Below are 13,444 nucleotides of genomic sequence, written 5' to 3' on the forward strand. Positions count from 1 at the left end.
TGTTGAAGGAACAAAATGACATATGATAGTATGACATGGAAGGATGAAATGGAAAGAAACATCGAAGTGTTGGGGTGAGATGAAAGGGGATGAAAAGATAAATGGAAACATGATAAAAAGGGACATGATTCATGAGGTGTGAGTGAAGGTAAAAAAATGGAAGGAAATGAAATTGTTTGAGATTCAAAGGCACTGAGGTGGAGTGTCAACTTTTGAGATTCAAAAGCCACAAAATGAATGAATAAAATGGAAAAATGAAGCACATGGAAGATGAGAAAAGACAATGCAATGAATTAGATGAAATGGAAGATGGTTAGATAAAATTATTTGTGATTCAAAAGCCATGCAAGGCAGAAAATGAGGTGGTACAATCTGATAGTGATGAAAAGTGTCTGAGGGTTAAAGGCCACATAACACAATGAGGGGAATGAAATGGTGAATTCATGACATGTAATGCTAGCATGGATGGGATTAAAGAAACAAAGTCCATGGTAATTGAGTTCTCAAAAGCTTTCTTTGAGATTGATGTTGATTTTGTTGTCTGGTTTGTTTATAACTAGTCATAAAATTGCTGATTAATGTCAGTGAATTGTACCCTAATTTAAGTGCCAACCATTTGTTTTGCAAGGAAACCAAGATGAAAAATGCAAACTAGATGAGTGCAACTAATTGTCACTTTTTCAAAGAGATGCAAACTAATTGTTATCATAGATCATGTGATAAAGGTGACTAAGTACAACCACCACTGGCTCAGTTATAGTGATATGAATAGTTTGTCACACTAACAAGTACCAACAAAGAGGAACAATATACAAGAAACACATGAAAATCACTAAGAAACAAAAGCTATTGCTATAGAATAATAAAATAGGCATGCCAACTAGTCACATGTCAGATAAAAGACCTCATCTAAGGTAGTGTACAAAATTGGTCGAGGTACACATGACATTCCATCTGAGAGGAGGCTCTTACAAGTGGACACCACTAATGTGCAAAACCAAAGGATCACATGAGTTAAACAATGATAAACCAAAAAAATATCATGACTCCATCCCAGTAACTCTAGTCAAGCACATCATTGAGGTACTAAAAGCACATGATAGCATAGAAAACCATTATGTGTGAACAAGGCATACTTCTAGTTGTGTGCAATAGTATTGCACTATTATTTTTTTGTTTATGTCTGCTAGGGAGTAACTTGTTGTACTAAGTGGATGCGAAGGCATGGGATGTGTCATTGGTGATTTAGTAGTAGAATCTAGTGGTTGGTGTGCATAAAAAAAAAATTGGGTGAATGAATGTCAGAGCTGAGGGTCAAGTGTACTAGGTGTATATGAGCAATGTTAGTATGCTAATAGAAACCAAGTTTAAATAAAGCTTCTACAAACTAAAAAAAATTCACAAACTTCAAGATAGACTGAGATGAGCTCTCAATTGAGAATATGAGCCATTAATGGGCTCTCTCAATGAGAAGCTCTCTTTTTGAGTAGCTTTGTCTAAATAGATAGGATGTATGCTCAAGCTTTATGCTTCAAAAAGGGCTTCCAATGGAGTTGGAATTTGGGTGTGAGTGTATGGTTTTGATGTAAAATGGCTTCTTAAAATGGCATTATGACTTTAATTCATGGGTTGTGTTATTTTGCAAAGGGGAAGGATCCAATTTATAGGCAAGAGGCTTGAGGGATTGAGGGCTAAGATGCAAGTATGGGAAAAAGCTCATGGAGGGCTCAAATTGCATGAGAAGAGAGCGAATGGATTGTGCTTCCTTATAGCCAATCAGGGAGTGACACATGTCATAGGGTGAGAGGATGGAGGAAAGGGGAAAGATGAGTCAACAAAGGAGGCTCAAGGGATAAAATCTTCATAAAGACCCTCATAATGGCTTGTAAGAGCAATAAAAGGGCTTGGAAGAGTCATTTATGGCCTAGTGGGCTTCATAAAGTTTTATGGTTGAGATATTTTGAGGGAGATGAGAGCAATTTCGACTTGAGCTTAATTAGGAGGGTTTTAAGATTGCTTAGGATTGTGCAAATGATTAGAGGATGGATTAGGATGGTTTAGGATTAGCTTAGGGATAGGCAATTGGATGACATTTAATGAGGGTGGGTGAAGGAGGAGATATTTGTTAACTTTGGCTTGGGTTAGTAAGTTTTAACCCATGTTTAGGGAATGTGACAAGGTTAGGAGGGGATTAGGATTAGGTTTAAAGAAATCTTCTAGAAGAGTCTAGACTTTGGATGAGGATAAAGACTTTCTAGAATAGTCTAGAACTTCCTAGGATGAGGATGAAGACTTTCTAGAAGAGTCTAGAACTTCTTAGGATGAGGATAAATTAGATTTTTAGGAAATAAATAAAGTTTTATTTATTTCAAGGGTTTGGGTTGAGAAGATATTTATTAAAACTTTTTTAATAAACATGAGGATTAATATTTAATCTTAATTAAATATTTTGAGTTGGGATTAGGGGTAGGAAATGATGGGATTAGCCTTTAATCAAAATTAAAGAAGGATTAGAAGATTTTGGAAGAGGTTAGTAGTCTTAAGGAAATTGGCCAAGTTTTGGGCAAAATTTTATTTATTTATTTATTTTGGGTTTTTTGGTCAATTTATTAATTAAATAATTAATAAATAAGGAAATAATGTTTAAATAAGATTTAAACATTTTTGGGAGGGATTCCTTAATTAAATATTTGTAATTAAGATAAAGGTATTTAATGGCATAAAAATAAATAAATAAATTAATTAATAAATGATGATGTCATCAGGAATTTTTTAGAAAATAAAAATACTTTATTTTCTAAAGGTTTTTAGGTGTTTACACTAGGTACTAGTGCAATAGGATGCAGAAAGTGGATACATGGAAGACTAGTACAAAATGAGGCTTGGGTGAATGACGACGATAAGGAGGTGAATAGTATGATAATGAATCAAGGTGAAGTGAGAAGTAGAACATGATTATTGGAGATAGTGAGAAGTTGTGGGAATTGTACAAGTGAAAGTATGTCAGGCTCACTAGATCAATTGTAGCAAGAGGGTGATGCTAACTAGGGAAGGTGGATGAGTCAAGGGCAGAGAGAAAAATGCATTAGGAAAACTTCCAAGGAGTGGGTGGATCAATCAAAATTCTAAGAATTAGCTTTCGGTTTAGGTGAGACAAGCCAGCCAGGACAAAGGCCAACACAACCCAAAGAGGTGGGGATGGAGGTAGAAGAAATGCCCTTGTCAGCTTTAATCATGTTATCTAGGATTGCAGGGCAACAAGAATTGCAAGGGGCAATAGATGATAGGCCAATGAAATAGGTGGAGGATAATCCATCTAAGAAGATGAAGAGCATGTTGAGAGCACAGGAGGAAGTGGGAGAAATAAAGTCTCTTGAAAAGTCTATGTAAGAAACTGTGAAGGATGTGGGGGGTATTAGTAGTGCTGAATCAATAAGTGGGAAGTGGTAGTGGATTAGCCTCAGGATGATAGGACGAGGTTCAATAGAAGTGAGAACAAGCATTGTAAATTTGGAGGAGCTATAGCTAGAGGTGGGATATAGCGATCAATCATCATAGGATGTGGAAGGACTACAAAAACTATTGGATATAGAGAGAGTACAAGTAGAAAATGCATAATAGGTCACATTTTTGCTAGGATTGATGGAGAAGGCTTGGGAGGATGGGGCACAAACAGAGGCAAAATGATTGTAGGAAATGGTAGATGTAGAGTGAGTGTGGGTGTAATCACTAGAGATGGAGTTGTGTGTGGAACATGTGCTAGTAGAGGGAAGTGATGCAAGAATGTGGGCCGAACAATCAAGGTCTTAGTAGTTGCAAGAATCAATAAAGATGGTGCAGGTTGGTTTAGAGAGCGTGCAAAATGAGCTAGTGTTATTGTCTCACAGTTTGAGTCATTTAGGGAGGTGATTGCAAAGGTGAAATCCTTGGTGTTGAAGTTGTAAGAGCAGTTTACATCAAGTGAGGGGAAGGTCAGGCAACTGTAGCAGTGTTTGGGTGAGGCAAAAGTAGACATGGAGCATTGGTGAATGATGACTGATCAAATACAACAAGAGTGGGATGCAGCCTAATGAGCAATCACTACATAGGGTGTAAACAAGTTGGCAGAGAATGTGTTTGTGGAAATGCACCAGATGGAAAAGGTACATTGGGAAGTTGCTTATTGGATGGGACGTTATTATCAAGCATTCCTGCATGAGGAATAATGAGAGATTTAGTTTATAGATAAAGAATTTACACATTTTTTAAACACAAAATTATGTGGTGGGAGGTTTCCAATTCCTATGGATGTGGTATGGACACATAGGGGGTTGACACCAAGAGCTTCTCCATATAGAGTTAGGCTAGAAGAGACACCATTAATCAGACACCCTATTGTGTCACCTCCCTTAGGAGGCTAGAATAAATAATCTACTAGACACTGTTGGGATGTAAAGCTGTCATTGCCATCATAGGAGAATAAAAAGTTTGTGCTTGTTGTTGAAGCAATTGATGTTGATTGTAATGCATTGTCATGTGTATTTTTGGTATCTTCGAAATATATTTGGATGTTTTTGTAGTTGTTTTGATTATTTAAATGTTTTTGGGATGTTTGGTAAATGTTTTGAATATTTTTGTATTTTTTTGGTGATAAATGTTGGAATAGTTAGACTCTTGTAAAAATAGGAACAAAACCATCTGTAGAGTGAGGGTAATCATGACTAGTAAGCAAGACTGTCTATGTGTATATTAAAAACCATTAAAGAGAATAATAAGGCCAATGTGAGGATGTTTCTCTAGGTGTGTTATGAGACAAACATTCTTGAGGCTTATGAAAAGGCATTCGGGGCTCGAAAGAGATTACTTGGGTCACAAGTAGGTGAAATAGGACCTTGAAAAGGTGCTTTAACTCGAGAAAGGCATGTTGGGGGCCCAAAAGACATCGAGGGTCTTGAAAAATGTCAAAATGGGACCTATAAAAGGGTGTTTGGGCCAAAAAAGTTGTTTGAGGGGCCTAAAAAGGCATTTGAGGGCCTAAAAAAGGTGCTTTGGACCTAAAAAGGCCCTGGAGGGGCCCAAATAGGACACTGGGGCCTTGGAAAAGGTGTTTGAGGGGCCTAAAAAAGGTGCTTTGGGCCTAAAAAGGCACTAGATGGGTCCAAAAGGACACTTGGGCATCAAAAATGGTGCTACAGGGGCCTAAAAAGGTGCTTTGGGCCAAAAAAGACATTGGAGGGGTTTGAAAAGGATGCGTGAGCCTTGAAAAAGGCACTAGAGGGGCATAAAAAGGGTGCTTTGTGCCTAAAAAGGTGTTGGAGGGGTCTAGAAAGGACACTTGGGCCTGGAAAAAGGCACTAGAGGGGCCTAAAAAGGCACTTTGGGCCTAAAATGACACTAAAAAGGGAAGGCAAGCTCACACGCTTACGCTTACTTATTCTGTGCCTTGTGTTGAGTGAGGATGAAAGAGTCTAAAAGATATCTAGGCTTTCAAGATAGCATTGACATATTTTTTGAAGGGGGCTAGACTAATCATGGCCACTACAACTTAAATAAGACTAATGATCCATGGGGAATTGTTGCTTTTGACAAGAGGAAGGAAATGGGGGCATCTCTTGCACTATCCGCATTGTACCAAATTTTCCAAAGTCCCACAAAATGTTTCAAGACATTACCATGCTTCTTCTTAATATTAATGGGGTGTGTTGGGTTCAAATATCTAATGTCCTATTGTATAGCCTAATTGAGCTAAAATGAGGCAGGAATTGATAGGAATTTTGGGGTGTTGTTAATGTTTCGAGCTTTCCTAACCATGTTTAGCAATTATTGACCCCTTTTTAAATGCCTTGGGCTAGTTGTGATTTTTTTTTTCCCCCTATTTTTAGATGATTTTTGAATTTTTTTGATAATTTTGAACAATTTTTGAATTTTTTTGGCATTTTTGAACAATTTTTGAATTTTTTTTTTTAGTTTAAAGTCAATTTTGAATTTTTTTGGCTTTTTTGGATGATATTTGATTTTTTTATAATAGTTTTAAGCCATTTAAAATTTTTTTTTGGCATTTTTGGATGATATTTGAATTTTTTTGGTAGTTTTAGGAAATTTTTGAATTTTTTGGTAATTTTGGATGATTTTTGGGTCTATGGGGGTGAAACTAAGGATGTGAGTGAGATTTGGTGGAATACAAGGTAACCAGGACCACATGAGGTACCTAAAGAGATAATGAAGGGATTTTATGATGCCAAGTGGGTTGACTGAGGGCTAAAATAAATATTGGAGATCATTGGCCAAGGTGGATAGTAGAGATGTGCATTGATTTTCCTGCAATTCATGTCTATGGTATCTCAATACATAATTAGACTCTTGTTTTGCTGAATTTGTTGTGCTCCCCATTGTTTCTATCATACTAATTTTCTTCATTGCTATGTACATTCAATCATGGAAAAGGGCTTTGATTTGCTCTTATTATTATTATTTTTATTGCTATTATGAGCTCTATTTCCTGCGCTCTATCACTACTGTCATACTAGATATTTTTTGCTGCTGTGAATCACATTTGATGCCAAAAGACTTCAGAACTATAATCCACAAGTGTTTCTCAATTGGGCATGTGTGAAATTAATTTAGTGGTACTTGAAACAAGCAAAATATGTCCAAAGACAGTTGCTTGAGGACTATCTTGACTATTTTTCAACATTGAAGGACTTGTGTTGTTTAGGGAAGTCCAAAAGCACTATCTCTCACCCCTTTTCAAACCAAAATTGGTGTTCTCACTTCTTTTGTACGATTTTTTTTTTTTTTTTTGGTATTTTTGATGTTTTTCTTGAAGCTTTTAGACATAAAACTGTTTGAGATGGATGCTATTGTTAGGTTCTACTAATTTTGTTCCATCAAAATTTGAAAGTTGGTAGTTACCAATCCTAAAGGATTCTGTGATAAGGTACGGACTAATCCAATTGGCCTCCCATTTCCCTTGCTACTTGGTTCTTAGGGTTTTCTCTGAGCACTAGGTCACCAATTTGAAAGACCCAGGGTTTGACCATTTTTTTGTAATGCCTTGATAATCTATTCTAATACACTTTGAGATGTTCATGTGTTGTATGTTGATGTTCTTCTAACAATTCTTTCTATTCTAGATGGGCCACTTTGTAATCCTCATCTAATAAGATGTCCTAAAGAGTAATTCTCAAGGATGGGATCTCAACCTCTAAAGGGAGAATGGCTTCACAACCATAAACCAAAGTGAAGGGTTTCATTCCTATAGGAATCCTAACACTCATCCGATAGGCCCAAAGGGTTGGGTTCAACTGTAAATGCCAATCCCTACTAGTATCATTGATGGTTCTTTTGAGGATGTTGATGATAGTTTTGTTGGTAGCCTCTACTTGGCCATTGCCTTGGAAATAATAAATTGATGAAGAATGGTGTATAATGTGATTTTTTTCACATAATTCATCAATTATTTGATTTTTAAAGTACAAGGCATTATCTATGAGAAGGACACAAGGTATGCCAAACCAACAAATGATATGGTTGAGAATAAAAGAGATCTATTTTCCTATAGAGTTGGCAAGTGGCGCCACTTCGACCCACTTGGTGAAGTATTCAGTGGTAGTGATAATCCATTTATGCCCATCAAAGGAGGGTGGATGGATGGCTCCAATCAAATAAAAAACCAACTGATAAAAAGGCCATGGCATGGCCAAAGGATTTAGCTCTTGGGTTGGTGCGTGAACAAGGTTACCATGGATTTGAGATTTTTCGCAAGTTTTGCCAAAATCAATAGAATTCTTTTCCATGGTTGGCCAAAAATAGCCCATTCTAAGAATCTTCTTTGCTAATGTGAACCTACTAGAGAGTGACCCACAAATCCCTACATGGACTTGTTTCTTGATTCATAGTTGACCAAGGTATGACTGATGTAGTAAATGGTTCATTCTTTTCCTTGGTCATTTTCTTGCAATAGGAGGGCTCCAATTGATTTATCCATTACAGAAATATACAATAGTAGTGGTTTGTGTGATACAGGAGGCATCAATATAGGCATATTTATCAAATAGGTTTTAAGTGTTTCAAAAGCCTTTTGACACTGATCATCCCACTTAAAACTTATGTCTTTATGTAGCAAGTGTGTGAAAGGTATACACTTTGCTACCAATTGAGAAATGAACCGACAAACTGATTGAAACCTACCTTGAAGGGAGCGTAATTGATTCAGGTTCTTTGGAGGTTGCATACTAATTATGACTTGCACCTTCTCAAGGTCAACTTCTATCCCTTTGGCTGAGATAATATATCTTCGAGCTTGCTTGATTTGATGCCAAAAGCACATTTCTTGGGATTGATCTTGACCTTAAACACTTCTAGGTGGGTGAATATTTTGGGTAGTATGGGAAGATGTTCTTTCGGACTATGGGATTTTGGAAGAATGTCATCCACATAATCTTCCATGAAGATATGCATCATATCATGAAAGATAGTGGTCATGGCCCATTGATAGGTGACCCCAACATTCTTTAACCTAAAGGGCATTATATTCCAAAAAAATGTGCCCCATGCACAAGCTATTTTCTCTTGATCTTCTAGTGCTATTCTGATTTGATTGTACTTGGAAAACTCATCCATGAGTGAAAACATGGAATGACCTACTATGAGATTGACAATGGAATCGATATTAGGGAGGGGAAAGTCATCTTTAGGACATGCTTTGTTTAAATCCCTAAAATCGATATAGATGCATATGCTACCATTCTTATTTGATATGGGGACAATGTTGGAGATCCATGATGCATACAGTAGGGGCTAAGATGAAATTAGTGTAATTAATTTTTCCAATTCTACCTTGACTAACAGGGCTATATGGGGATGCATCTTTCTGAGTATTTTTTTACTAGCTTGACCTTTAGAGAAATGATAAGATGGTGGAGGATTAAGGTTGGGTCTAAGCCGAGCATGTCTGCATAAGACCATGCAAATTTTATCTATCTTTCTTTGAAGAATTCAATGAATGCCTTCCTTTCTTCTGGGTTCAAGGACTATTCCAAGTAAATGAAATTTGATTCTTGTTTTGTGTCGATGTTGGCTAGTTCAGTCAGCTCAATCAAAATAGAAGACCACTCCTCAAAATGTTTAGGTAAGGTATCAATTACCCCATTTGTAGGTGCCACAGTTGGGTTTTCACCTTAAGATATGTTATTTCTATTTATTTCCATTTTTTTATCAAGATTAGCCACAACTTGGTGGTGGTAAATAAGGTTTTGGGATGCTTTCCCTTCTCTAGTGTGATTGAGGTGATTGATACTCGGCCCAACCATATGCTTTTCTTCCATTCTTCATTGATGAGATGGCTCAACCACATTAAGGTAGATGAAAAATTCTTGGTCAGTGTCAAAATGAGGGAGGTGATGAGGCTCGGTTGTATCCCATTTAATGAGTTTGGGGTGGACTAGGGAAAGGGATTCATTGTATGGGAAGGGTCTGATGGGGTTTAAAGACATAACTTTATTGGATGGTTCATATGCTGTATCTATCAGATCTATGACATGGACTTCTTCTAGAGTGTTGGGGAAAGTAGAGCTTGTGAGAGGCTCATAGTAATCATCTCCGACTTCTATTGGAAAGAAGTTAGGGAATAGGGTTTGAAATTGAAACCCTTCAAGGTGTTCATCACCTCTTCTAATCCACCTTGATGTACTATATTTCTTGATGAAGTAGATCTTGAACTATGAGTTGTTCTTTGTATAGTCAAACTATTAGGGGTGGGTATGTGGACAAAATCACATTCTTTATCGTGAACAGATTCCTTAGATAGTGACTCAAATTCAAATTTAGTGAAATCATAATCTTCTTCATTATTGGAGGCATTTTCGGGCAGTTCTTCCATGAAATGTGAACTTGAGAGGGACAAATTCATATTTATGATATCAGTTGTTTCCATGGTATAACTATCCTTTTGTTTCGGTGCCCACACTAAGGTAGAAAATGAAGGATCATTATGCTTTGGGTGAGCTTCAGAAGAGGTTTGTACCTTGTCTTGTCCATCATACCCTACCCCTATTTTAGATTTATTGGACCTAAACTATGCCATCAGAGGCTCAATTATTCCTTTCTCTTTCCCTAAGGGACCATCTCCCATATATCCAATCTTTTTTATTAGGTCAAAGCCTTTCCCATGTAGGTGGGAGGAGATGTCAATGTTCTATTGACTGATGTCTTCCACTGGGTTTGGAGGTGTGCCATTTGCTTTGATAAAATGTGCATGATATGGTTTAGTGGAAGTTAGTTTTCCATGAGACCTCAGAGAAAGTGAGGGATCAAATAGGGAGACAGAGTACTCACCTACCCCTTTACAGTGCAACTTACATTTTCTATCAAATTCTTTCATTAGTTTATCCATTTCTTCATAGTGTAGTTGTTTAGGATCTTTTGATGATGATGATGGTGAGGGTGTGGAAGGAACCAAAAAAATCACTATCTCTTTACCCTTAGTTGATGTTGAGTGGTTGCTCATTTGATTACTAGAGTGTGAAGTTCTTGTAACTATAGACTGACTAATGGCAATAGTCAATGTGTCAACTTCTTCTTTTTTATGAGGGACAAGTGACTTACAATACTGGGCAAATTGTTGATCTCTGGGTATGGTTACCTCTTGATGCATGTATGGAAATTTAAGGCATTGGTGGTAGGTGGAGGGAATGGCTTGCATGTCATGAATCCATGGTCTTCCTAGTAGGATGTTGTAAGTTAATTGTAGGTCTAAAACCCTACAGACAATTTCTTTCATGACTAGCCATACTCTGGTAATATGACCATGCCTTTGGAGGATCTTTCTTCATCGTCATAAGCCTTGATGGTAATATTTTTCTTGGGTCAACAACATCCTCTATGTACTCAAGTGCTAAGTGTGAAAATAATGAGACCAACCCCACCATCAACCAATGCTCTCTTAACTCAGTTCCTATGGATGAATGCTTCTATGTGCAAAGGAGAATTTTGTGGCTACATGACATACATGTCATCTTGAGCTGAAAAAGACATGTAGTGAGGGGCAATTAGATTGCTAACCATGTTTTGAAATCTACTCACATCTAGGTCATTTGGAACTAAGGCTTTTTTGAGTACATCCTTATGCTCTAAGGAGATTTGTAATAGCTTGAAAATGGTGATGTGGGCTAGAGTCCTAAGGAATTGGTTAACCAAGTTGTACTTGGGCATGGAGGAACTTGGAGCTGCTCAGTCAGGATTTGTCACAGGTCTTGGTAGGCTAATTTTGGAGGCTTGACCTCAGGTGATGGGATTTGAGGACTATTTTTTGTTTTTATCTTTAATTATGATGACATTTTAGTGTAATCAAATCCAAAAATCATGCCAATGGTATTATTGTAGTGGTGCACATAATTAAACTTTATTTGCGAAAGTGTATTTTGATTGGCCTTGGAAGACTCCCCTTTTTCATGACTCATGAAGGGGTTCTTGAAGGCTCTATGGTATTCATTATTGCTAAGATTGTTTACTTCAATGGTTCCATCATTTATTAATTTTTGGATGACCCCCTTGAGGGAAAAACAATTGTTTTTTAAGTACCCCATAGTGGGTGCCATTTTGTACATGGTGTGAATGTGTATTCATGAGACTTTTGCGTAGAATGCAAATGGATTGATGATGAACTATACTAGACCCAAGATATCATCATCATAATGTAATCTCTATAACTGTCTCATGTCTCCCTAACTAAAACTACTAAAATAGCTCTTAGACCAGCATCTTAGTGATAGTTCTAGAATGGGATTGTGCTAAAAATGCAGATCTACAATGAAAAATGCAAGATCTATGACTAAAATGCAGATTATATGTGGAATACAACTCCTAGAAATGTTCTTGAAATGATCATGCTATGAACTAATATGCAATAAATGAAGCTAAATGATACAAAATAATGCTAAAAATGCTATGAACTTGCTACAATGAAAATGCTAAAATAATGAGTCTAAATATGCGTATAGTGTAGATACATAAAAAGTTGGCTCCTTTGCCTCTTAGATTTCCCTCCTATTTATAGGATTTAAGAAGGGGTTGGGGTAAGAACCAGGATTTTAACTTTTGATTGGGGGTGAAAGTGAAACTAAAAATATCTCATAAGAGGCTACGAGGAAGAGTCCAACAGACTTGGTTTTGAGGATAATATGAGGATTTTTCAAATTCTTTTAAATGGTAAAAGGGAGATTTTTAATCTTATGAGGATAAAATGATTTTATTGATTTAATAAATGATTTATTTTCAACAATTTTTTCTTTTTCCTTCCTCCCTTTATGAATTTTATTTTATGAATTTGAATTATTTTATTCCTCTTTTAGGTTTTGTCAATTTGATAGGTGATTAATGACTTGATGTGATTTTTGATTTGAAAGTCCATTGTGTTTCTTCTGATTTTCTCTTTAATTTTGACATGATTGATTAGGATTGCGTGATTTAAGTCTTTGCCAATTTTTGGGTATCTATAGTTTGAGATCTAACAGATGAGGAGAATTTACATCAAATGAGTTTGAGATATTCTATAATGATAGATGTATCAAAAGATAGACATCTACTCCCAGAACCCCTCCAGAAAATATAATTTTTGAAAGGAGGAACAAGTTTGTAATGGATTATGCTAGAACACTCATGATGGAAATTTTTTTTCCTTTGAAATACTAGAGAGAAGACGTAAGTACAGTTTTCTATACCTTAAATCATGTACAAGTCAAGAAAAATATTCATTCAACACCTTTTCAACTATGGAATGAATACTCACCTAATGTAAAATATCTAAAGGTATTTGGAAGTAAATGTTTTAATCTCAAAGAGTTCAGGAATGGTAAACTAGATGCAAAAAGTGAAGAGGATATATTCGTAGGTTATTCCATAAGAAGTAAAGCTTATAAGTGTTTAAATACTAACATTAACAAAGTTGTGGAAAGTGTAAATGTGAAATTTGATATAGAAGTATATGAGGTTAAACCTGTGAAAGAACTAAAAGAATACAAATCATTTGTATAATTTTATGAAGGTATGCCTACTGGAGAAGATGCTACAAATCAACAACAAGTTTTAGTGATTTTCAATCCACATACTATGAATGCTGAGTTGCATTTAGGACCCAAGCTACATTCAAATGCTGAGTTATAGAATGCAGTTGAGTCACATTCTAATTCTAAGATTAGTGTACATGAGAGAGATATTGTGCTACCTACTAGAGATGTACATAGTGACTTTGAAGTTGAAAGACCAAATGAAGAAACTAGAGCTGAACCAAGATTTTCCAAATATGTCAAGAGACATCATCCTACTTTACAAATTATTGGAGATAAAGATGCTAGAGCAATGGCAAGGAACAAATTGAGAAATGATACATATTTTCTTAGCATGAAAGAACCTAAAATAGTAAAAGATTCCGTAGAAGATGTGGACTAGAGTAAAGCCATGGAAGAAG

The sequence above is a fragment of the Cupressus sempervirens genome, chromosome 3 (genome assembly GCF_028749045.1).
Source record: "Cupressus sempervirens isolate cs-2001-9-10 chromosome 3, ASM2874904v1, whole genome shotgun sequence".
Classification (NCBI taxonomy): Eukaryota; Viridiplantae; Streptophyta; class Pinopsida; order Cupressales; family Cupressaceae; genus Cupressus; species Cupressus sempervirens.